Consider the following 26,316-nt stretch of genomic DNA (forward strand, 5'->3'; position numbering starts at 1 on the left):
TCAGAAGCTTGATATTTCTTTCAGAATTGTTGGTCTTTGTGTGTAAGTTGGTGGTGATAAGGGGTCATGATTGAAGGGGAAAACCAAGCTTTGCTTTTAGGGAGTCCAATAGCACATACTTTAAGGCTTTCCAGAGAATTTACATAGGAAAGTGCAATTATTTTCCTAAATTTTACCACTTCATAGTCTCAGTTTTGGAGTTTCCTTGTACTTAGAGGTGACAGGAAAAATCTTATTCGCCATTTAATGATATGTATTAATGCAACAGCAAAGGTACAGAAAAAACTTGTCTCAATTATCTCTATGTAAGAATGAATGAAATGAGATGGTATATAACTAGCAGCCTCGGCCCACAAAATCCATGAAAGCAAAAGTAGCTACTGTTTTTCTCTAATCTGATTTGAAACCCATAGGGCCCACCATGTTCTAGAATCCAAAAGGTTTTGGTTAAAGTGGTAATTCTACCTATTATGTATTACCCCCAAGGGAATCTGGAACAAAATTTTCTTCTGGATTGTTTTTTTTGAGGGGGGGGTTCATGTGAGTGTGCGAATTTATACGTGCACAAGTGTGCCCGTGTGTGGAGGCCAGAGGTTAATGCTAGATGTTTTGACAGGGTCTCTCACTGAACCTGGGGTTTGCCAATTTAGATAGACTGACTGGCCAATGAGTCCCAGGGATCCTCCTGCCTCTGTTTTCCCAGTGGTGGGATTACAGGTACATCTCACTGCACTCAGGGTTTTCATATGGGTGCTGAGGCTCCGACTCAGGTCCCCATGCTACTATGGCAAGCGCTTTGCAGACAGAGAAGCTCTACAGCCCTTGGCTTTTTCTTTGTTAGAGTCAGTGCCTTATATAACCCAGCCTGGACTTGAACTTGCTATACAGTTGAAGATGACCTTTAAATTCTGATCCTCTTGTCTCTACCACCCAAGTGAAAACTTTCTAGTTAAGGATATTAATATTTCTGTATTGGCCTATGTAGTCGAAAGTGGGTTAAATTGTCTAATGTTAGTTTGTTCAGGTAGTGATTAGTCACCTTAAATGAATTTAGACCAGTGTAAGGTTTTGGTATCAAATGAACTGTGAACAAATTGCCTGCTTTCAGAGTTGCTTAGATTTCACAATTTCAGATAAAAGATTATAGAATTGTATTGATAATACAAAAGTTTCTGTCTTATTTACCAAATGCCCAAACCCAAGTCATTATACTACAGTTCTCTTCACTGCTGGTTTCCATCAATGCCTCATTGATCTAGCTCTTTACAAAATAAACTGCTTCATTTGACCCATTCATATTTCCCTGAACCAGCCTACAACAATTTTCCTTCTAAGTGCATCAGTTGTTCTTCCACTCTGGCACAAGTAGTTGCTGTCTAATAGACAAGGCCTCTTAGATGACCATAATAGCAGAGACATACTAAGGCTGGTAATAAGTTCTTACACACAACTCTGAAACATGCCTAAATTATAACCAGCAAAGGTCAGGAGCAAGGCTGAGTTCATTGGGAATTTTGCCCACCTTGAAGAGTATAGAGCACACACACTCCTTAGTTATTAGCCCCTTAAAAGTGTTTTATTCTGGTTACTGTCAGGTGATTATATATGCCATGAGCATTGGCCAGGCTCCAGGTAATCAAGGCTCCTTCTACTTCTGAATGGCTGCTTTTTCTTTTTCTTTTTTTTTTTTTTTTTTAAAAAAAAGGATAGGAAAAAAACCTATAAATTTAATCCATAGAGTCCTCAGATTACTTGCCATTATTATTTAACTTGGAATATTTACTACCAATTAGTTGACTCATTTAAAGTAATAGAGTGTAGAAAACTTCATGTTAAGTTAAAACATTTTAATATTAACTTATTAGAGCAACAAGAGAGATATTTTTAGCATAATTTAAAGAATGCCCTAAAGCTTTAGAATTGAAAGAGTATGTTCATAAATTCCACAAAGTTGGAATAAAACATAGTTCTCAAGAAATATAAGGGAGACTGGAGAGATGGCTCAGCAGTTAAGAACACTGGTTGTTCTTGCAAAAGACCTGGGTTCAAATCCAAGCACCCACATGGCAGCTAACAACTGTCCATAACTCCAGTTCCAGGGGATCCAACAGCCTCTTCTGACCTCCACAGGCATTGCACGACATGGGTGCACTTACCTACATGAAGGCAATACACCCATACACATAAAAATAATAGCTGGGCATGGTGGTGCACGCCTTTAATCCCAGCACTTGGGAGGCAGAGGCAGGTGGATCTCTGTGAGTTCAAGGCCAGCCTGGTCTACATAGTGAGTTCCAGGACAGCTGGGGCTACAGAGAGACCCTGTCTCAAAAAGACCAAAAATAAATAAATAAATAAATAAAATTTTAAAAAAAGAAATATAAGGGATGATAAACACTCAATTCAGAATAGTGCAGAGGGGTTTAAAACTACTGGGAAGTGCACATAGGTCCACAGTTATATTGATGAGGCTTTATTCTTTAAGATGGATTAAGGGTACAAGGGTCCTTATTAGCCTCTGCCTCTGTCTCTGTTTCTGTCTCTCTCTTACTTGCTTTTCTTGATACGGTCTCATATAGCTGAGGCTGGTCACAAATTCATTATGTAGCTGAGGATAATCTTGAACTTACTATATAGCTAAGGCTGACCTTGAACTTATGATCCTCCTGCCTTTACCTCCTGTGTGCTAGGATTACAGGCATGTTCAACTATGCCTGGTTTTGTGTGGTGCTGGAGACTGAACCCAGGGTTTCATTGATGCTAGGCAAGTGTTCTACCAACTGAACTGTATCCCTTCTCAAAAGTGTACCACACCAGTGCAGGTTTTGTTTTTTTCAATATTAGGGATTAAGCCTCTGGTCCAGAGAAAGCTAGGCAAGTGCTCTGACACTGAGCCTCTCTTTTATCCTCAGTTTTAATATCTGAACTATTTCATGATAAATTAAATATTAATGTATAATTTCAATGAACAAACCTGGCCTAGAATAAGTGAAGTTCAAAATATATGTCCATATTATATACCTTGATAATGATGAATTTTTTAAATCAGTCATTATTCCATACATTTATTTTTATTTATTTTTAAATATTTTATTTATTATTTTTATGTGTATGCATGTATTGCCTGCATGTATATAAGTGCACCTGTGCCGTGCAGTGCCTGTGGAGGTCAGAGAAGGCATCGAATCTCCTAGAACTGGAGTTACAGATGGGTGTTAGCCACCATGTGGGTGCTGGGAATTGAACTCCATATATTTATTAGACAAAGAGAAAGACTTTCCCACACAATCTACAACAGATTATTTCCTTTTAGTGTAGAGTGTGACATTTTATTCTCAGAAGTTGCTTGAAAGGCCTGTAGGAGCTCCTGCCTTGTCCAAAGCCCACTGGGCTTGATAGTTCTGCTTCCTCCTTCCCCGCTTGCATGTATCCTCTGAGCCTTACCTTTGAACCTTTGGTTACATTGCTAGCATGCTGTTTCCTTTCTTATAGCTGCTACTGAAAACAAAGGCAGCATTACTATATGGGAGTGGCCTTTCCCAGAATCCAAGGCTCCTTTCCATAATAATTTATATGTAAAAAAGAGCCAGAGTCCACACTGGTCAGCCTCTACAAGGTGTGGGAACATAATCATGGGTCTATTTGGTCTCTTCTCAAAGCAAATGAGGAAACCTTGCAGGCAATTGTTAAAGCAAATATTACATAAATGCTTATTTGCCACTGTTTACATAAACCTTAGAGCGTTGAGCAGTTTCTTACTCAAATTTTGTTCTTCTTTTAGATATCATCATTACAGTAATTGGGTAACATTTCATCAAGCATGTAGTTCAGAAAGGAAAGTACTTGGAAGTCAGTGGCACACACATATAATCCTAATACTCAGGAGGCTGAGGCAAGAGGATCATGAATAAGAAGTCAGTCTTCATCTTTGGCATAATATCCATATACTACATATGTGCTGTGTGTAATGTTTTCAGTATGATTGTTCCTGGAATGGTATGTTTTTTCCTCTGAAGTATGTAAAATTTGACCTTTAAATAAATTCAAAATTTTTTTGAAATGTGTTACTTCATAAAAGATAATGGTGGGGTTTTGTTGTTGCTGTTTAAACCCTGCATGGGGGCCAGTCTTTGTAGAATGGGCAAGTTCTAAGACTTTCTGGCTCAGTAGGTGTTTCCATTAACCACTCCAAAAAGGTTTGGGGAACCCCAGAAGCAGAACCACTGTTCACAAAGTCACAGTCTTCCAAAAGCATCCACAAATCACTGTTGTATAAACAGAACAGCAAGGTCAGGAAGGAGTCCTCGGGGCACCTGTCCTTCAAGACTTTGGTTTGACCAGTAAAGCCAGGACCTTGATTTCCCTGATTACATAAGCAGAGACCTGCACATTCTTGTGGGAATTTGAACAGCTAGTTCCCAAAAGACTCAGTCTATGGCTCTCAACTCTTAACTATCACAGAAGCAATCCATAATTGCATAATTCGAAGGATAGGTCCAGGAGCACTGCCAGTGTTCCCCTGTGCAATACCATGATGGTCTGTTTCTAAGTAATAAATTACCCAGAGTACATCTGTACATTCTAGGAAGTGGCTTTGAGAAAAACTGATTCTAAAATGGAAACTTTTCAAAGAAATTTTGTTGTTAGTGACCCCAGTGTAGTACTCTGACAACCCTTTATTTTTAGTCCTCTAGCCTAAACAGGAAATGATGACAACTGTTTTATGCAGGGCCTTAGCATTTAATTTACAAACTTTATTTTAAAATTTATACATATACAAAAGTGGACAGGGTTGTATCACAAGCCCCATATATCTATCACTCTGTGGTTATGTTCATATGTAGCCTATTTACCAGCTTCCTCCCCACCACTAGATTAAAGAAAACCAAGAAATTATGTAATTTTAAAAAATTTTATTTGTTGACAATTTTATACACAGTATCCTATAATTTCTTCCAAAGGTATTCAGTATACATTTCTACAGATCAGAACACTTCCTATGATCTGCCACTATGTTATCACAATTTAAAAGTGATCAATCATTCTTTCAATCTTCTGATATTATTCACTGCTGTTAAACTCTCAGGCTGGTTCATGTACAGTCAGTCCTCAGTGTCCCCAGGTTCTGCCTTCATAAATCAATCAATAATCCAAAATATTCTGGGGAAAAAATACTGAAAAGTACTAAAGACATAGGCCAGGTATGGTGGCATACACCTGTAATCCCAGCGCTTGGGAAGTAGAAGCAGGAGAATTGTGAGTTCCATGCTAGCCTGGACTATACAGGGAGTCCTTGTCTAAACAACAACAAAACCTTCAAAACCAAAGACAGAATCTCCTTTTCTCCATTGTCATTAGTCCATAAATAATATAGAACAACTACTCACTAGTATTTACATTGTAGCAGCTATTATAAATGCTCTCTAGATTATTTAAAATATATTGGAGATGCCAGGTATGGTGGTACATGTCTGTGATCTCAGCATTCAGAAGATTGAGGCCAGAGGATCATGAGTTCAAGGCCCACTGGACTATAAAGGAAGCCCTTTATCTCAAAAACCGTTTATTTTTGCTAGTTGGCTAATTAAATATTTATATATTTTGTTTGCTTGTAGTGCTGGAGATGCAGCCCAGGGCACTGGATATGCTAGGCAAACACCCTGCCACTCTGACCCTTGTTTTTTGAGACAGGGTCTCACTATGAGGTCCAGGCTGACCTGGAACTCTTGATCTTCCAGCATGTGCTGCCACACCCTGCTAAAGTGAGTATTTGCAAACTGTTATTTGCACTGTTAGAACATTAGCAAGGAGCCGGACCTTTAATCCCAGCACTTGGGAGGCAGAGGCAGGAAGATCTCTGTGAGTTGAAGGCCAGCCTTGTCTACATAGTGAGTTCCAGGACAGCTGGGGCTACTGGAAGACCCTGTCTCAAAAAGACCAAAGAAGAGAGCTCACTAGGGGCTTGTGGCCTCATAGAAAATCAGAGTCAAGGAATTTGTTCAACTAATAAGAAGATAAGCAGGATGCAATGAACAGAGGTGAGCTGTGGTGTGCCAGCTTCTGTATCCACTGGAATGCTGCTCTTGTGGGTCCAGTCCCAGGAGAAACAATGAAGATGGTGTTGCTCTACCCTTGAGATCCTTGAATCCTTTTTCTGAGACATTCCTTAAAATGGCCAGACAGGAAAGAATATCAGTCTTTATAGACCTGCAAGATGATACTACTTGATAAAATATGAAACTGTCTCTAAGAGATCAAATGTCTGGAATGGTGTGGAGAATGGATTTGAACCTGGTCTTTCTGGTCCCCAAAATGTTTTTCAGACTCAGACATTATGTCACATACTGCTTTGTTTTTGTTCTGGGCTTGTTTGTTTTGAGATAGGCTTTTTCTACACAGGTCCTTGAACTCACTGTATAGTCTACGCTAACCTTAAACTTGGGATCCTCTTGCCTTAGCTTCCCACATGTTGGAGTTACAAGCATGCTCCACCACTTAGCTCCCATATTCATAGTTTATTGTCTATTTCCTCATTGTGAATGCAAGGACTTTTCTTGTTTCATTTACTGTAACAATCTGGGGGCTGGAAAAGTGGCTGGCACATAGAAAGAAGAAGCTACAAAAATTGTTTGAAGGAAAGAATGTATGTATTATATGACCTTGAATTTCTTAGGAATGGTTTTCGCAGGGAACAGCTGTACAAATGGTATAATTTCCAATGGCTCAATAAGAAACTCTCCACTCTTATTTACCTCATTCAATTCCTTCTAGATCCACAGGTCTGAGATGACTTAGAATGTCATCAGGACTGGGTATGATGAAGAGAACCAAAGAAGGATTCCAAATAAGGCATTATTTTGTACTTCCTAGATTAGTATAATGTCTGATAATATCAAGTGTTGGTGGCAGAATGGACTAACAGAAACTCTTACATGCTGCTTTGAATGTGAATCTGCTAATCGCTTTAGAAAAACTCGGCACTGCCTTGTAAAGTTGGCCTTCCATGTATTGTAGATAAAAATTCTGTTCCTTAAGTCTTATCCCTAGAGGACTCTTGCACTTTTTCACCGGGAAACATGGTCACAGCAGCAGCATTTATATCAGCAAAACAACAATAAACCCCCAAACCTATAGGTAATCCCTATGTCCAGAGATGGAAGGATGTGTTCACAAATCATGCTGTCATCATGCAATGACACAGCAGTGCAATGAATTGTAACCTGCACTTGTAAGCAACACCACAAATGAATCCTGCAAACATTCCCTTGGGTGAACAAAACAAAGATACAGAAAACTACATTAAATATGACATAACTTTTATAAAGCAACAAACAGTGGGAAAAATACAAAATTTAGCTATATATATACTTATATGCTAAAATTACTTTTGAAGTAGTATAGAAGCTGGATGTGGTGGTCCATGCCTATAATCACAACACAGGAAGGCAGGGGCAGAGGCAGAGGTGAGATGATCTTGGGCTTAAGGCCAGCTTGAGCTACATGGGAAGACTTGATCTAAACAACAGCAGCAACCAAACAAGAATTGGGAATGTAGTTCAGTAGCAGAGTGCTTTCCTAGCATACACAAGGCCCTGGTTTGTATCCCGGATACTCCAGAAGGTGAAAGTGGAGGAAGAAGCATTGAAAAAGAAAAACAAAAATTCAAAATGGCAGCTCTCACTGAAGAAGAGCAGATGATAATAAGACAGGAGAACCTGAAATAGGTAAATAGAAAAAGCTGACAATGTCTTAGGTCTTCTTGGGTACTGTACTCTTGACTGTTTTTTACTATAATACTTGAAAAGTCAGATTAAAAATTATGTGGCTTCTTCTGTATGTATCAAACCAAGTAAAGAAAATGAGCTAGCCAGCCCAGGATGGAGCTGTGTGTGAAGGCATAGTGTCTGTCCTCCATGCAGCCATCTGCTGGCTGCCAGCAGGAGTGTTTCTGGCATCTGGAAGATGTTGTTTGCTGCATCATGGGTGCTAAGAGGTGAGCTGCTCCCATAAGTGAGAAATGAAACACTCAGTCAAACTTGGAACTCCCAAAATACATAGCCCATAATTATGCACCAGAGAGTAGCTTCCATTCAGGGAAAGCATAATTTATTTGTATTTAAACATTCCTTTACTGTTTGACAACATAGTGATCCCACCAAGAGGTACAAGGGATTCAAACGTGTTCTTTTATAAACATTTTCCTACATGCCCATCGTGCTGTACAAAGCTGCCAAAGATCACGCCTTTGGCTCACTCAGTCTCCTTCACACAGACATGGAAACAACATGCTGTCTGCTACACATGCAGAATTAAAATGTCTGATCACACTTGGCCTCATGTGAGAAAAGTCACATATTTCATCAATCTTTCTGGTATAGTTTCTGGAGTCCTGGCAGTTCTTGCCATCTGTAAATGGCTAACTTCATTAATTCTAATTAAGTGTCAGAAATGAACATAAAAAACACACAGAGAGGCTTTTTCCTTAATGAGGAATATTAGCAACATCTGATCTTAGCTGTGTGCCAAAGACAGTAAGTACTTGTGCTGGAGTCTAAGGTGGCAGACTGTATTATAGACTATTAAAGGAACTTTGAAAAAGAATTTTTCATTCTTTTTACTAATTTTTAGACCATAAAAATCTATGGTCTATGGGCTCTTCACAATGAAAACGAAGATTTATAAATCATCTTGAAGATATGATCAGTGTAAATAACTTGGTAATTTTGGCACTCTGGGTTTCTGCTTTATGGTGTTAGGATAATAGGCATGTACCATCACACTCAATTGGAAATGTACTTTAAAAACACTTGCCAAGCCAGGCATGGTGGTGCACGCCTTTAATCCAATCCCAACACTCAAGAGGAAGAGGCAGGCGAATCTCTGTGAATTCAAGGCCAGCCTGGTCTACATAGTGAGTTCCAGGACAGCTGGGGCTACAGGGAGACCCTTCCTCAAAAAGACCAAACAAACAAACAAACAAAACAAACAAACAAAAAACACTTGCCAACTAGAATATGTAGCAATGCATTATAAAAATAAACTTGTTGAGGCTGGAGAGATAGCTTTGTGTTTAAAAGCACTGGCTGCTATTGTAGAAGACCTGTGTTCAGTTCCCAGTACGCACAAGGCAGCTAATAACTGTAATTCCAGTTCCAGGGGATCCGACATCCTCTTCTGGCCTCTGTGGGCACTGCACACACAGGTGCACTTACATACATTCAGGCAAAACACATATACACATAAAATTAAAAAATTGAAAAATTTGGATTAGATGATGGCTCAGCAGTTAAGAGCACTGGTTGCTCTTGCAGAGGACCTGGATTTGAATCCTAGCACCCACATGGCAGCTAACACCATCCTTAACTCCAGTTCCAGGGGATCCGACACCCTCTTCTGACCTGTGTGGACATGCACAACACAGCTACACTTACCTACATGCAGGCAATACACTCATACACATAAAAAAATAAAAAGAAAAAAGAAAAAAATTAGATAAAAACCTTGTTAATGATTTTCTGTTAGATTAATTCACAAGTAACTTTTTAGTCTTATGACTATCATTTTAGAATGGCACACTGCACAGAACATAAATAAATACAATGTATCTTACTGGGATTTTGTTAGGTACTGAGGCCATGGTGATGAACAAAACCAAATGTGGTCTTTTACCTTACAGAAACATTTGTTTACTGAATGGCAGAAGATATTAGTAAACTAATCATGAAACTAATGAATAATTATAAAATGTGAGTAAAGAATAGTTATATAGTATAAAAAATTATAGTGGTGATATTGGGCTTGGTGGTGTAGGCCTGTGATTCTAGCTGCTCTGGAGGTTGATGCAAGAGGATAGCAAGTGTAAGACCAGCCTGGGCTACAAAGTGAGTTCAAGGCCAGCATAGGCAGCAAAGGTTAGACCCTGTATCAAAATAAAAAGTAAAATAAGAGCTGGGGATATAACTTAGTGTTAGAGCATTTTGCTAGCATGAGGGAGTACTACAAAAGAAAACACAATTGCAGTGTGGGTAATTGCCTTACTTAGGGTCTCAGGCGGTTTCCCCGAGGAAGTGGTATTTGATAAGGAAGGTCAAGCACATAGAACAGACCATCTGAGCAAGGCATAGTGGCCATAATCCTAGAATTGGTGAGGCAGAGGCAGGAGGTTGTGAGATCAAGACCAGCCTGTTACACAGTGAAACTCTGTCTCATGGGAATGGAGTGATGGCTCAGGGGTTAAGAGCACTGGCTGCTCTCACAGAGGACCCAGGTTCAATTCACAGCACCCCCATGGCTGCTAACAGCTGTCTGTAACTCCAGTTCTAGGGGATCTGACACCCTCTTCTGATCTCTGTGGGCACTGAACAACATAGGAACACTTACACACATGCAGGTACCCATAAAATAAAAGTATTAAAAATAAAATATTAAAAAAAGAAAACCTCTCTCGAAAGAAAAGGTGACCATTTGAATTTCATTTTCACTACAGTTCCTTCTATTTTTTGATGTTTACTCACAAAATTATTATATAGAATTAATTTTAATCAAATTGAAAAAAATGAATACTTAAGTCTTTGATAGGCAGTATGGGAAAGCACTAAAATAAGGTTCTTGCTGTCAATTTATTTAGTAGGGTTGGAAAAGCTCAATATGATAACATAAACATTTGATAAGCAAAGTAAGAGATACACAAGACAGTGCATAGAAGGAATTTTTTTTGCTCTTTAGAATACATTTTTATGGGCCAGTGAGATGACACAGAAAGTAAAGGCACTTGCTGCCAAGCCCAATGACCTGAGTTCAATCCCCAGGTCCTACATGGTGAAGGAGAGAACCAACCCTGATCTCCACATGTACACGCGCTCACCCCTCCCAACATTAAACAAAAATTTTAAAGAGAAGTCAATGCTAGGACATTTTCCTGAGCTTGTGGAATACATTTTGCACTTTGCAGTGTGAATGGCAGTTTGAAGATGGACATAGAGGGAAAAACATTTCAGCAGAATGTATAGCGGGACAGCTCTGAAATATAGTCTAGAAACTGTGGATCTGGGCTGGGTTTCCTAAGAGGAAGTGGTGAGAGCTGACAGCCCTTGATCTCCACTGAGATAGTTGTGCTGGCTTCTGACAGTCGTGAATGAAAATTATTGAGTGCGTGCATCGTCTCAGCTCTCTCAGTAGCAGGGCTCTGAGCTGGAAATGATTACACAAGTATCCCTGTCTCTATCTGTTCCTTAGGCTGGTTCAAAGCCAGACCAGCAAATAATTGTGTGCATTGAGAGCAACACAGAGCACTTGTGTCCTTGTGGTCACTGACCTGTCCTGTTCACACTGATATGCCCAGCAGGTCCTGTAAACTGAACAACTGTTAGTTTCCATGTTTGTCTTCTCAATCCATAGGCAGAAGCTAGGTCATAAAAGACCACTTAAATCTTGTATCTCTGTTTAAAAAGAAACTATTTGTTTTTATGTTACAAAACAAAAAATAAACAATCCTTAAACAGACATAAACAAATACAACATATCTTACTGGGAATAAAAAGGAACAAAAGATATTCATGGTATATTTAAGGAAACTTAAACATTGACTACATAACAAGTCCCTGTAATTAAAAAAAGTTGGATTTAAGATGTTTGGTGTGACATCTAAGTGGTAATTTTTATATGATAGTGATGTCAGTTAGAAAGTCTGAGCTAGATAGAAGGATTTGGTAGTTATTATAGGTTCACTACACCTTATACAAAATAGGACCAGAAGTGTTCCAGATTTTGAAATTTTTCTCTTGGAACATTTGCATATATACAGCAAGCTATCTTGTGAATCAGACAGATTTCAATATGAGATTCATTATTTTATAAAAACCTTACAGATGGCCTGAAGGCAGTTTTGTACAATATTTTTAGTGTGCCTGCTTTTTATCTGAAACCTATTTCATGAGGTAAGATGGGGAAATTCTGCTGTTAGTGCCATATTGGCAATCAAAGATATCAGGTTTTAGTATACATAGACTTAAAATTTTTGGATTAGGGATGTTATAACAAAAATATTAACAATTTGACAATTTAAAACAACAAAAGCAAATAATTTAAAGCTAAAGGGACTGAGGAGCTCTGAACAAGAACAGTACTTACAAGACTAACTACAAAATGAGATCAAGGGGAGATTAGGAGACCAGCATATAATTGTGTCCCAGAGGGTAGGTAGGACAAACATTGTATTAATAACTGAAAATTTTGTGGGATAATTTCTGAGAATTGAAAATTGGGTTTGCAAACATGAAGACTGTTTATGACTTATCACAGGACATTTGGGAGAGCTAGGGGAAGTTGAAGATATTGTACTGGATGAGGAATTAATGAAAGAGTGTGGGAGAGGGCACAAAGTTAATGAACATATACCAGTATAAATTTTAGGTCCCCAATCAAGCCTGTAAATAAAATAAATATATGAATCTGGGTATGCTGGTGCAAGTTTGTGATCCCAGCACTCAGGAGGCAAGGTAAGAGGATCACAAATTCAAGGCAGGCCTGGACTAGGTAGTGAGACCCTCTATCAAAGAAAGAAGAAAGGAAGGAAGGGAGGGAGGGAGGGAAGGAAGGAAGGAAGGAAGGAAGGAAGGAAGGAAGGAAGGAAGGAAGGAAGGGTAAAAACAAATACACATTTAAATGTATGTCAACAATTCAGTTTCTATTTTGAGAGCCACAGGCTTTTCAAGATTTCGGAGTTTTACTCATAGCTAAGATAAAGTAGGGGAGACTCAAGAAGGTTAGCTAGGTGGCCTGTGACTGTCCACCTAAATGTACTTTCCCATACATGCTGGCTTAGAGAAATCTATTGCCAGAGTTGGGGGTGGGGAGGTTACTACAAGCTTCCTCTCTCTAGAATACTCTTGCCCCTGGCTTCCTCTTAAATTATTTTCTATGCAGCCTAAATTTTCTCTCCTTCTAGGGACTTGAGATTTTCATTTTCTTTCTTTCTTTTTTTTTTTTTTTTTTTTTTTTTTTTTTTTGTCTCCCTGTAGCTCCAGCTGTTCTGGAACTCTAAAGCCAGAAAGGTTTTCCTCCTGTATCAGTTCCCTAAGGCAGCAAACATACTGCTTTATAAGGGCAAGAGTTGAGAGGGTTGAGAAAACTGCAAGTTATAGATTGAGAAAATGCCAAGAAAAAAAAAACGGGTTAATTATGTCATGCAGATTTGTTGCTTGCTTGCTTTGGTACTTGACAGTGAATTTAGGGCCTCATGCATGCTAAGATAAGCTAAGCTAGCTGTTACTAAGCCTTCTTTTTACCTTTTATTTTGAGAAAGAGCTCACTAACTAGGCTATTCTTTTTGTTTGTTTGTTTTGTTTTTTTGGTCTTTTTGAGACTTTTTGAGACAGGGTCTCCCTGTAGCCCCAGCTGGCCTGGAACTCACTATGTACTATGCAGACCAGGCTGACCTTGGGCTCACAGAGATCTGCCTGCCTCTGCCTCCCAGGTGCTGGGATTAAAGGTGTGAGCCATCATGCCTGGCTAAACTAGGCTATTCTTGGACACACCCTGTAGCCAAGGTACTTCCTAAACCTGTGATCCTCCTGCTTCAGCCTTCTAAGTAGTCAGAATTATAGGCCTGTACCCCTCGACTGGCTTTTGATTGGTATTAAAGAAGCTGAACTGGGACAGGAAGAAGAAAAAATGGGATGAAATTTGGAAGATGATACAGAGGGCCAGAACTGAGGTCCTGTACATACAGCACCTACCACTGATGATATAGCCTCAATGACATGTATTTACTTCATGCTGGCCTTGGTTTGAAATCCATCATATTTGCATTAAGTCCTTTATAGTCACAGAGATTACTATTGAGAGTCAGTTTCATTTTTTTCCCTGGATAAGACTGCCTGGTAAATTTGTTAGTGAGTCTGGGAAAGGACCTAAAAGGAAAGGCATAGATAGGGAAAGATTTAAGAAAGAAAAATTGGGACTGGGGAATTGAGCTCAGTGGGAGAGCATATATGAAGCCTTATGTTCAATTCTCTAGCAACACAAATTTTTTCAGGCCTGGTAGCATATGACTCTAATTTCAGCTTCTCAGGAGACTGAGACAGGAGGACTGCAAATTCAAGGACTGCCTGGGCTACAAGACTGAGTTCAAGACCAGCCTGGGAAATTTAAGGGACCCTCTGTAAGAATAATCTGAACATAGCGGTGCATGTTTGTAATTCCAGCATTCTAGAAGTGGCAGCAGGAGGATCCTTGAGTTCAAGGCCAACCTGAACTACAAAGCAGTTTGAAGCCATTCTGGGCTACTTAGTAAGAACCTATTTCAGAAAAAGTAATTAGCTAGGCTTGGTGGCTCATGCCTGTAACCTAAAATACTCAAGAGGCTGAGGCAAGAGAATCTTGAGTTCAAGACTTGTCTGAGTAATTTAGTGAGAAGTGCTCTCCCCAAATAAAACAAAATAATACAACAAAAATAAGAGCTGGGGCTATAGCCCATTGGTCCCTGGGTTTGATACTTAGCATCAAAATAACTATATTAGTTAATTTTAAAAAAGCAAATTTCATCTACTCTGAGTTTATCTTAGAATTTTCCAAATCATACTGAATAACCATTGTCTTTTCTTTTGTTGATTTTCTTTGGGGGGATTTTTTTTTGAGACAGGGTCTCACTGTAGCCCCAGCTGGCCAGGAACTTACTATGTAGACCAGGCTGGGCTCGATCTCACAGAGATCCACTTGCCTCTGCCTCCAAAGTTCTGGATTAATGGCGTGTGCCACCAAGCCCAGCCATTGGACATTTAAAAAATTAAAAAAAAAAACAACGCTGGGTATATTTTGTGAGGCTGTCAGGAAGTCACAGGATCTATATTTCAGTATGGATTTTCCAGGGCAGCCGTAAATGGGGAGGTGTCCACTCTTCTGTAAATAACCCCTCACCCTATGCTCTGTTAGCAAGCCCAATAAACTGGTTAGGATTTTCCAAAAAGAAAGAACAGAGCTAATGGAAACCATTATTCCACCAAAGTTGACCCCATGTTGGCAAATCTTTTGGTCTCTGATTTCTTATTCCTATTCCTCCCCACCATACCCCACCAAACTTCATTGTATGTATATTTTTATGTTACCTGCTTCAAGTTATTTCTGGAAAAATATGTGTTAAAAATTGCCTCTCTTTGGAATAATAAAAATAAAAAATGTCAGATATGGGGGCACAGGCCTTTAATCCTAGCACTCAGGAGGCAGAGGCAGGCTGATCTGAGTTCAAGGCCAGCCTGATCTACATAGTGAGTTCCAGGCCAGTTGGGGCTATAGGATGACCCTATCTCAAAAAGACAAAAAAAATTTTTTTAAAATTTTTATCTATTATTTTTATTTTATGTGTATGAGTGTATTTCCTGCATGTATTTAAGTACACCTGTGTCATGCAATGCCCATGGAAGTCAGAAAAGGGAGTTAAATCCCCTGGAATAGGAGTTATGGATGGCTGTTAGCTGCGATTTGGGTACTAGGAACTGAACCTGGGTCTCTGCAAGAGCAGCCAGTACTTAACTGCTGAGCTATTTCCCCAGTCCTTAAAAATTATTTATTTTAAGTGTAGGAGTGTTTTGTGTGCATGTGTATAAGTGCACTACATGCATGCAATGCCCACAGAGTCCAGAAGACAGCATTGGATTCTCTGGAACTAGAATTACAGATGGTTGTTAGCCACCATATAGGTGCTGGGAACCCAACCAGGATCCTCTGCAAGAGCAGCCAGTGCTCTTAACATCTCTAGCCCCAATATACTGAAAACTTGAAAAAAATTTCACCATTAACTGATAAAATATATTATAAATCACTTTATAAACATGGTCAGCATAAGTACTGAGTAATTATTTCATATTTCCTTTGTCTTTGTGGCAACATCAGCATACACATGGCTATCTTCTGGGAATAAAGGTATCTCTTTCATTCACTAAACTCAATGCTAAATGGTTATAAATCATCATTTGCTGAATTCTACAATATAAACTATATTATCAAGGAAATTCTTGTACCTATGAATCATAATTAACATCAAATAACAGCACAAAATTGCAGTACAGCAAAAGGCTACAAGGCAGTAATTCTAGCTGGTCATAACTAAATTAACTCACTGAGCTAGCTAGGGAAAGAAAAATAATCAAGACTGGTTCTACCTATGACACTAAAGAAAGTGCATCAGTCTGTGTCCAATCAGCGAAAGAAACTACACAGTGATTTGAAAAGGAAAAGTTTAATGTGAAAAATTAACTATGTCAGGCTCAGGCTACTAGGAAGACAGGGAGCTCGAAGGAATGTACTAATGCCAGATACCAGGAACAAATACTACCTGCAGGGCAGAGACAGAAAGTCAAAATAAGAGCTCCTCCAAGGCCTGAGATCCAAGCTTCAGAGACAGCATAGCTGGGGCAGCTGAATAAAGAAGCTCCAAAGAGAGGTTTCACAGAAATTTGTGTGTCACTGAGCTCATGGACTTGTCAGAAATCTGCCATCTACAACTTGCTGGAACTAAGTTGTTCAAGGAACGGCACCTCTTTGGAAGCATTCCATTGGGAAACTGGAGAAGAATGCAAGGGAAGGAGGGTGAGGCCGGCAGGAGGGTGCTGGTCTCTGCTGTGTGCTACAGGCCCTGAAGGCGTCCCTGCACTGCAGGCACTGGACACTGGAGATGGCACATGTGCCACTGGAGTCTGTTGAGTGAGTACACAGGAAGCAGAATTATTTCCTTTTGCAATATTTTGCCAGCATTTTCTACCTGAACAGCTCAACACTGCGCCAACTGGCAAAGGAGAACTACCAAAGGTCCCAAGTGCCAAAAAGGTGAATTAAGAACAGGGAAGCACTGCACTGAACCTCTGGATCACAATCATTCACCAATTTCTTACCCTCACCCAACTTTTAGGCCCTTCAACATTTTTTTGTGTTGTTTTTTGGAGACAGGGTCTCCCTGTAGCCCCAGCTGGCCTGGAACTTGCTATGGAAATCAGGCTGGCCTCCATCTCACAGAGATCTGCCTCTGCTGGGACTAAACACCCAGCTTTCCTGCAACTTTTTGTTGTTGAGAAAGTGAATGCTATGAATCCCAGACGTGCCTGGAACTCTTCTATGTAGCCCAGACTGGTCTAGGACTCAGAATCTACCTGCCTCAACTTCCCTAGGGCCACGATTACAGGTGTGTGTCACTACACCCAGTGTGTACATGTACTTACATTTTTTTGATTTATATATAAAAAATAAGTTTATATTAATCAAAAAAATTTTAAATAAACTCTAAAAAAAAAGTGATCTACAGTAAAAGGAATCTTTATCTATTGTAAGGAAAACAACTGTTGTAGATTAGGAAAATCCATTTGTTTATGTTTTTCAACCTTTAATGGTATTTCTAATAGAATTTCCCCATTTGAATTGGTTGATTGATTGACTGATTGGCCACCTATTTTTTGTTTTGTGGTGCTGGAGATCAATCCTGGGGCATTTTGCATGCTAGGCAAATGCTCTGACACTGAATCATATCCTCAACCCATTGTATTTCTTTGTTTCTCAATATTCAATTCATTGGTACCACGTAATTGTTTTCTATGACATTTAAATTATATCTTTCCATACGCAAGCCATTTCTATATCTTTCAAACTTTATTAGTCTTTCAAAATTTAAATCTTAAAAAAAAAATTGCTATGCAGACCAGGCTGGTCTTGAACTGGCATCCTCTTGCCTCTGCCTCCCTAGTGCTGTGGATAACAGGCAAGCACTAACATGCCTGGTCAAAAACTTTTGGGAGGGCCGTCAAGATAGCTCAGTGGGTAAAAGTGCTCACTGCACATGCCTGGTGATCAGAGTTGGAGCCCCAGAATCCAAGTAAAGGTGGAAGGGAAGAACTGACTCTATAAAGTTGTCTTCTGACCTCCACACACATACTGTGACACCTGCAATCACACACCCCAACACTAATAAATCAAATAAAATTAAAACTTTTTTCTGCTTTACTTTTCAGAATCCATTTCCTACAAATTCATACTTTATTATCTTGAATGAACATCTTAACAAAGATGGGTATGTAATCATCCTCAGTACTCAGGAGGCTGAGACAGGAGAACTACAAGTTTGAAGATACTTTGGGTTAAATGGCAAGATTCTGTCACAAAAAAACAAAACAGGTTTTAAGCTGCTTTGGGGAAGAATACAGGCTTTGCTACTTTATTTTCTCTAGAGAACACAATAAATGACCAAAAACCACTTACAAAGAAGTAATATGAGACCAGGTGTGGTGGCTTACAAATGTAATCACAATACTTGGGAGGCTGAGGCGGGAGGCTTGCCCTGAGAATGAGGACACTATGAGCTATAAATAGTGAGTTCCAGGCCAGGACAGCTATAAAGTGAGAAAACAAACAAAGGGAGGTGAGGTGGCACATGTCTGTAATCCTACCCAGCGATGGGAAGGCAGAAGCAGGAGAATCAAGAGCTCAGGCCAGCTTGGCCTATATAGTAAGTTCCAGACCATCCTGGACTATATATCGACTCTATTTCAAATATCAAAACCAAATAAAATAACAAAAACCAATGTAATTTTTTGTTTTTGTTTTTGATATGGTCTCCTTAGTCCCACCCTGCCTGGAAATCACTATGTGGACCAGACTGGTCTGAATCTCACAGAAATCCACCTGCCCCTGCCTCCCAAAGGCTGGGATTAAAGGCACACACTGCCATACTCAGTGTTTGCCATACAACACATACCATGCCATGCAATAGATCAAGACAACTGTTCAGAAGATTACTCCAAAAATATTGTGAGTTTCTCAATAATTTACTTTCCAATAGTTTTTTGATAGGTCTCCAACCCCCATTCATCATTTTGAATTTCAAAAAGCACTGAAAATTAAATGTTTCTTTAAAAAATATTTTAAAAAATTTTATTTGTAGTATTTTGCCTATATGTATATAAGTGCATCAGAGTGTGCAATGCCTGTGGAGATCAGAGGAGGGTGCTGGATCCCCTAGCACTGGAGTTCTGGACAGTTGTTAGACAGCAAGTGGGTGCTGGGAACTAAACCAGGTCCTCTGCAAAAGCAGCCAGCACTCTTTAACCACTAAGCCATCTCTCCAGTCCCTGAAATGTTTTCTTAACTTTTGTAGCAACATATTTCCCAACCTGACTCATTTGTTATTAAATTTGATTTCACCTGGACCTGTGTTAGCAAAGTGACAAAACCTGATCTGAGAAACCTGCTCTGAACTGAAGCAAGACTATGTTTTACATGTCCTTGCTAGTGTGATATAGTCATAATTCTTCCTGGAAAAAAAAAACAAAACTGGCCAGGCATGGTGGTGCATACCTTTAATCCCAGCATTTGGGAGGCAGAGGCAGGAAGATCTCTGTGAGTTCAAGGTCAGCCTGGTCTACATAGTGAGTTCCAGGACAGCTGGGGCTACAGGGAGACCCTGTCTCAAAAAGACCAAAAAAAAAAAAAAAAACAAAAACAAAAAAATTGATTAGTGGGTGGTGCCACAGATTCTGTGAGGTGTCATATAACATAAAATATACTTATATAAAGTCCAAAACAATTCTGAAATCCAACTGGCCGAATTTCAATAGTTCACTCACTGCCATGAAAGTTAATTTTTGGAAAATATGATCAAATTTGGGGGGATATATATTTATCTTCAGGGGAGAAATATGGTCTAAAAGTCAAGGGACCATTAAAAGCAATGACAAGTTAGAAATCCTAAGTAAAGAGCTTCATGGGGGAAAATGGGATCTAAAGATCCAAGAAACTACTAAGAATAATAAAAATACCTGCAGAAAGTTTAACTTTCAATCACAATTTGTATTAAACATTGTTTTCTAATTTCATTAATTGAAAATTTGTGGTAATTTGAAATTTATTACATATTTAACTGATGATGTCAATAAAAAGTGGCATCTGAAAAAAGTGTGTATATAAAATTCACCTACTATAGTCAAATTTCTTAGGAAACTCTATGGTTACCAGGATCTTGCTCTGGCCTCCCCTTATCTCTCTGGCGCTTGTGATCTATCTCAAAATAATTCTGATGCAATACACATAGTAGAAAAGATAAGTGTTTACTGTGAAGTGGAGGAGTGCATACTCTCTAGGGATGAGAGTGGATGATGACCAAAGAGACCATTGTGTCAACCTACATTTTTAGTTTGCCTTTGCACTAGCTCTCAAAGTCCGTACAGTACATGGCTTTCCTAAGGGGCATATTTCTGTCCAGGTGTTTGGGAGGCCCATTTGGATGTACTTTTAAGGAAAGGGACAGTGTTAGTCCTTGTTCTTTAACAGAAAGCCTGAGCTAGAAATATGGTTTTTCTATAGTTCATAATGTCATTATCTCTACCCAGAACCAGGGATTCCATGAAGCCCAGGTTAGCCTTGAACTTACTACGTAGTTGAGGATGACCTTGAACTTCTGATCCTCCTGCCTCTACTTCCAGAGTGTTGGGATTACAGGCATGCACCACCATGCTTAGTTTATGCAGTGCTGGGTATAGTAAATTCTAGATAAGCACTTTACCAACTGAGCAGCCCCAGTCCCAGATCTCATTCTTTGGAACAGTTATCAAAGGCTTGCAACTTTGGTTCCTGGTTTTGCAAGCTGCCAATTAGGAGGGAGGTATCCAGCCTCAATGACCTTCAAGCCTACAAATATTTGAGTAGTTACTTAGCCACTAATACTAGGTTGCAGGCACTAATTCAAGTGATCACTTATGTTGATTATCACGTAATTTTTTCAACTGTAAAATGAAGAGGATAGAAGCAACTGTAAAGGTTCTCTCGAAATTCTAGGATCAAGTGCAAAACACAACACAAGACTATTAGGTGGGGGTGTTAGGCAGAAGATAGACATGAACAGTGCAATTGGGAGAAGGGGTCTCCTAAAAGACAGCCCAAGCTCTGTTCCTATTTGTATACAAGTTGATATTATAAAACCCTGACCCCAGTTTTCCTGAAAAAGCCTCAATTAAAAAAAAAAATAACAGAATGTCTTAACCCACAGTAGCCATGAGATCAGTCACAGGACCGTGAGCAATCTCAGAGTTTGATATGAAGTAACCAAAAAACCAAGCCAAACCAAAACAAAAAAACCCAAAACTGCCCCTGTATTTTGATAGTGGTGTCTCCTGACCAACAGAATGCCCCTTTGTGGCAAAATGTCCTTGAGACTGCCCATAGTTTATTCTTCAATTTCGTTATAATATTTCCACTGTGGTTTTGTTCCCCACCTCCCTTGTGGGCTTTTCTAGAGGATTATGAGAATTCTAAGAGGAAAATTTGGTCCATCATGATTTGGGAGCAAAATGTGGTCACCTTACCCCATAAATATGCCACCCACCTCATATTTATAAAAACCTTCAGGATCCACAACGCAGAACCTTCTCTACTGCTACCTCCCTTTGGAATGTTTGCTTTGCTAAATAACTTCTTCTTAAACTGCCTATGTCTTTTAACAGCATTCTTTCCTTTGGAAACTCAATGGAGAGATTCCTGCAAAAAGACCAAGTTCAAAGCTTTCAATTAGTAGGAAACAGATAAAGCAGCAAATATTAAGAACCTGTTTTAGTGAAGTTAACGCGAACTTGATTATGTGGAAGATGAAAACATGAAAGCAGATTTTGTGTATTAGGTATTTTAACGTTTAGTGTAATCTAATTTGTTATCCTTTCTTCACAGATGACACTGTAAATTTATCGATTTTATGACAACACAGAAATATGATGGATATGAACAGGATATATTTGCTTCTATGGAGTTTCAATTCAAATTCAAGGATTAATATAAGCTATATAAGTCAAAAGCGATTTTAGAAATAATTTAACAAAAGCACAGAATAAACTCATGCATACAAAATACTACATATAACAAAAGCAGTTAACTCACAGAAATAACGGGTGGAAAGATCACTGCTGGAGAGCAAATATAATCACAGATCATTATAATTTAAAAGTTCCCAAGAGAAGCAGGATTTTTACAGTGACCAAAACTTCGGAGCTACAAAACAAAACAAAACAGCTCAGTACTGGACCAGGGACTGGGAGAGCCTTGCAGTTTAGTAACTGCAGCTCAACCAGTGGTCGTTCCTAAACTTCTCTTGATTCTATTTCCTTAAGGGGTAAAATAGATGTACTGGCTCAGGATGGTATTTAAGATCCAGTCCGTGACAAAGTGACGGCTATATGCCTCTGGGAGACCCTTCTCACCTGGCTGGCAAGTTTCAAATGGACTCTTTGGTAAGCAAACGCTCCATACCATAGCCAAAGATAGGAGGAACAGCCAGCAAAGGGAAAAATCCCTTTTCTGCCCAGGAGTGTCGCCGTGGACCGCCCGAACAGAGCATGCGCAGCAACGGTGGGGGTGGGGGACGGGGGGGGTGGCGGCGGCGGCGGAAGTGACGTGCGCGGGCTCTGGGCTCTGGAGAGGTGTACCCGGTCTGTGCTGGGAGGCGGTGCCGCTGGCGGAAGAGGTTCGCAGGCTGATGGCGGCTGAGGACTGGCTAGCTGTGTAGTGTGGCCCGGGCCGGGAGGCCCTGAGCGGGTGAGGCGCCCTGTGGGCCTGGCGCGTAGTCTCTGGCCGGGGTGGGTTGCGACTCTCGGACTGCGGCTCTGGGGCTCGCGCTCCGCCCCTCAGCCCTGGAATCCCGGGCCCGCGAGTGTTGGGAACGGTCTCCGTGGTGATGAAGCTTTCCTTTCCAAGGACAAGCCTTCTCTCCCGGACTGCGATTGTGACGTGTGCGTGGGCCGCTTGGGCTGGCCGCGGCCGGGTAGGCCTCGGCGGGCCGGGGCGATGGTCGCGAGTGGCCCCTGGGGTCAGCCCGCATGGGCAGGGCCAGTCCCCGGGTGACCTCCGCGGACTGCGCGGACGTAGGGTCCGGAAAGGACGCTTGCCCTGCCCTGCCCTGCCCTGAGGAGACGGCCTCTGTTTTGGTTTGTGTCGCCGCTGGAGCGGGAGGCGGAGACTCGTTGCGCCGCCTACTTTGCGGGCGCTTAGCTGTTTAGCCTGGACCTCTGGCTCACCTGGGCTAGAGAAATGTTCGCGGGTTTGGGAAGGGCCCCTCCCCCTGCTGCCGGAGGAAGTTTTAAATCTTGGGGAAACTCCCAACCCCCCTTGGTTGTCTTTTATTTCACAGCCTGCCTCCCTCGCCCCACCCCGCTGGCCTACACCTCACGTTCGGACAGGTTTGCAGGAGCGGGACAAGTCCCGGCTGGCGCTCGTGGCTGGCAAAATGGATGGTTACGACTTAGCTGGGGTGTACGCGAGTATTTTTCTGTTGAGAAATAGGAAGTGCATTTTGTTCATAAAAGTTTTGTTGGCCAACGCTGTGGCCTTTTTGCATATGGTAAGAATTTCGGCTATGTAGGTGGGAAGTTTTCAGCTCAGTATTCTGCCAATGGTAAAATTTCTTGTTCTCTACACGAACAAATACTAATTGTAATTTTGGTGCTCAATCCAAAAACATTTGAAAAAGATTATTTGAATAATAATAGTCTAGAGTGGGCTGGTTATTCTGTAGGTGCCCTTTGGATGTAGAGAAGGACTGAAGCCAAACTTCCCCGTTATTTTCTTCTCAAGGGCAAACTTATTTCCTCCCCCCCCTCCTTCCCTCCCTCTCTCTCTGTCTCTCCCCTTCTGTCCCCCTTTCTCCTTATACCCTTCCCTCTCTGCCTCTCCCTCCCTTTCCTCTCTGTCTCACCCTGTCTCCTGAATCCTCTCCCTCCCTCTTTCTCTGTGTGTCTCTTATCTCAGTCTCTATCGAGACTGGACCTCTTCTAAATGTTAGAATTACAGGCAGGTACCAACGGTTCTGGGCTTAGACTTGATATCTGGAAGAATACATTTGAATATACTAGAGATGACTTGTTAGCAACCTCCTCCTCCTCCTGTTAAATTTCAAGTAATATCTTTTTTTTTTTTTTTTTTTTTTTTTTTTTTTGTCTTTTTTGAGACAGGGTCTCTCTGTAGCCTCAGCTGTCCTGGAGCTCACTATGTAGACCAGGCTGGCCTTGAACTAAAAAAACCCCACCTGCCTCTACCTCCTAAGCGCTGGGATTAAAGGTGTGGCCACCACACCAGGCTCAAGTAATATCCTAATGGATTTGTCTTCAAGTCCTTATAGTAGCTGCATACCAATTTTACCCTCGGGATTGGATGCTGGGTTTTTTTTTTTTTTTTTAATTTTTTTTTTTTTTTGTCTTTTTGAAGCAGGATCTCCCTGTAGCCCCAGCTGTCCTGGAACTCACTATGTAGACCAGACTGGCCTTGAACTCACAGAGATCTGCCTGCCTCTGCTTCCCAAGTGCTGGGACTACAGGTGTGCACCACCATGCCCAGCTTAGGATGCTGTTTATATGAGGGATTCTAACTGTATCTTTATGTTTCTTTGGCGGAATTACTTCACCTGTGAAGCTTTTTGGGTTTTATTCTTTTGAAATGCCTTAGTATGTGAAATTTGGGCTTTATGCACTTGGGGTTTTCTAAAGTTTACATTGTCCCAAATAAACCTTTAGGAGAAAATTCCTGTTCCCAATACTTATGAGCAGAGCATTTTAGATTCTATCTATCTATCTATCTATCTATCTATCTATCTATCTATCTATCTGTCTGTCTGTCTGTCTGTCTATCATCTATCTACCTATCTCATCTATCATCTATCTAATCTAATCTATCCTATCTATCATCTATCATCATCTATCTAATCTAATATCTATCTATCATCATCTATCTATCTGTCTGCCTGCCTATCTATCTATCTATCTATCTATCTATCAATCAATCATCTATCTAAACTAAGCCAGGGCTGTTGTTTCAATGCCTGTAATCTCATCTATTAGGACAAAGAGGCAGGAGGATTGCTGTGAATTTGAGGCCAGCCTGGACTACAAAGTGTAGAGCTTATCACAAACAAAATGTGGTGTGGGTGTCAGCTAGGCAAAATAAATGGTTACTTAGCTGTAAAGGGTATTGGAGGTAGAGCTTTCTTCTAGAGTGTAAATGAATAAACTGCTGAGGGCTTTGCTTCTGCCTCCTACAAAATTTGCTTATTAACCTTTTTTATTTTAATTAATTAATTAATTAATTAATTTATTTTTTTTGGTCTTTTTGAGACACGGTCTCCCTGTAGCCCCAGCTGTCCTGGAACTCACTATGTAGACCAGGCTGGCCTTGAATTCACAGAGATCCACCTGTGCCTGCCTCTGCCTCCCGAGTACTGGGATTAAAGGTGTGCACACCATGCCTGGCTCAAGGTTCATATTTTTGTAACTGAAGATTTAAAAAAAAAATTTGGCTATCACTACCTTAATTATGGCACTACTAAGGATGCAAAGTGTTTATGTAAAATATGTAATATCTTTCTATTAAAGTAAGTTATATACAGGGTTTTTATTACTAGTTTGCCTTTTTATTTGCTTTAATCAACTTTATTCTGGAGATTTTCAGCCATATACAAAAGAAGGAATAGTGAAGTGGACGAAGATTTTGCCAGTGCTGTTTCATTACTCCACTGAGAAGAGCCCGGCAGTTTTTAAAGCAAACCCTAGAAATCAAGTCTTTCACCTGTAACTAATTTAGAGGCTAACTGATAAGGACTTAAAAAATTGTAATTGTGTTATACTTAACAATTTTCTTGAAGTCCAGTTGATAGAACAGAATAGGCAGAATAAATACCTAAATTTTTAAAGCCAAATTTCACTTCATATGCTTAATATGGAGCCACTGGAAAAAATTCTGCCACAAGAGGCAGGTCTGTTTTGGATTGTAAAAGTCCAAAAGCAGAAAGTAAAGATAACATTGAAATGCTTTTTCCTCAGTGTTAACCATGTGCTTAGCTGAGTGCTCACTATATCCTTTTTTCAGATACTTGTGAATTCCACAAATAATAAAATTTGTGGGTTTTAGAGTAAAGATTTCATAGAATGTAGCTATCTTTGGATTACCATCTTACTGTGCTCTTGTTTCTGGAGATGTACCTTAGGCAGTAGGAAACAGATTTTGGTGCTGCCATGTTGCTTCTTTCTTTTCACTTCCTATTATGTGCTGGGACTGTATTTCTTCTTTCCATCTGAGACTCTTGCTCTTCTCTGGATGGCAGTGAAACTACACTTCCCAGGCATTACCACAAGGTGATGCAGTGACTTCATATCACTTCTCAGTTGGGCTTAAGTGGCTTGTTCAGCTTGGCATTCTCAGTGAATTGCAACCTTTTTAATAGCTTTCCTGTCGTTTCAATGTTACTTTCTTATCTGCGGGAGGAGTGAAGCAGTTACAGTATAGGAGTTAGAAGTTTTTTTTTTTTTT

At 40.2% G+C, this 26,316-nt stretch overlaps 1 long non-coding RNA gene across 1 annotated transcript; it reads right to left on the reverse strand.

The window, feature by feature from the left end:
* Positions 1-4,927: 4,927 nt before the first annotated feature.
* Positions 4,928-22,357, reverse strand: LOC115071778. Its single transcript, XR_003850853.1, has 3 exons — positions 22,224-22,357; positions 21,904-22,014; positions 4,928-6,165 (listed from the first exon to the last, which is right to left on the reverse strand). It is a non-coding gene; the product is annotated as an uncharacterized LOC115071778 (long non-coding RNA).
* Positions 22,358-26,316: the final 3,959 nt, after the last annotated feature.

This window comes from Nannospalax galili, unplaced genomic scaffold (genome assembly GCF_000622305.1).
Source record: "Nannospalax galili isolate Female #2095 unplaced genomic scaffold, S.galili_v1.0 scaffold158, whole genome shotgun sequence".
Lineage (NCBI taxonomy): Eukaryota > Metazoa > Chordata > Mammalia > Rodentia > Spalacidae > Nannospalax > Nannospalax galili.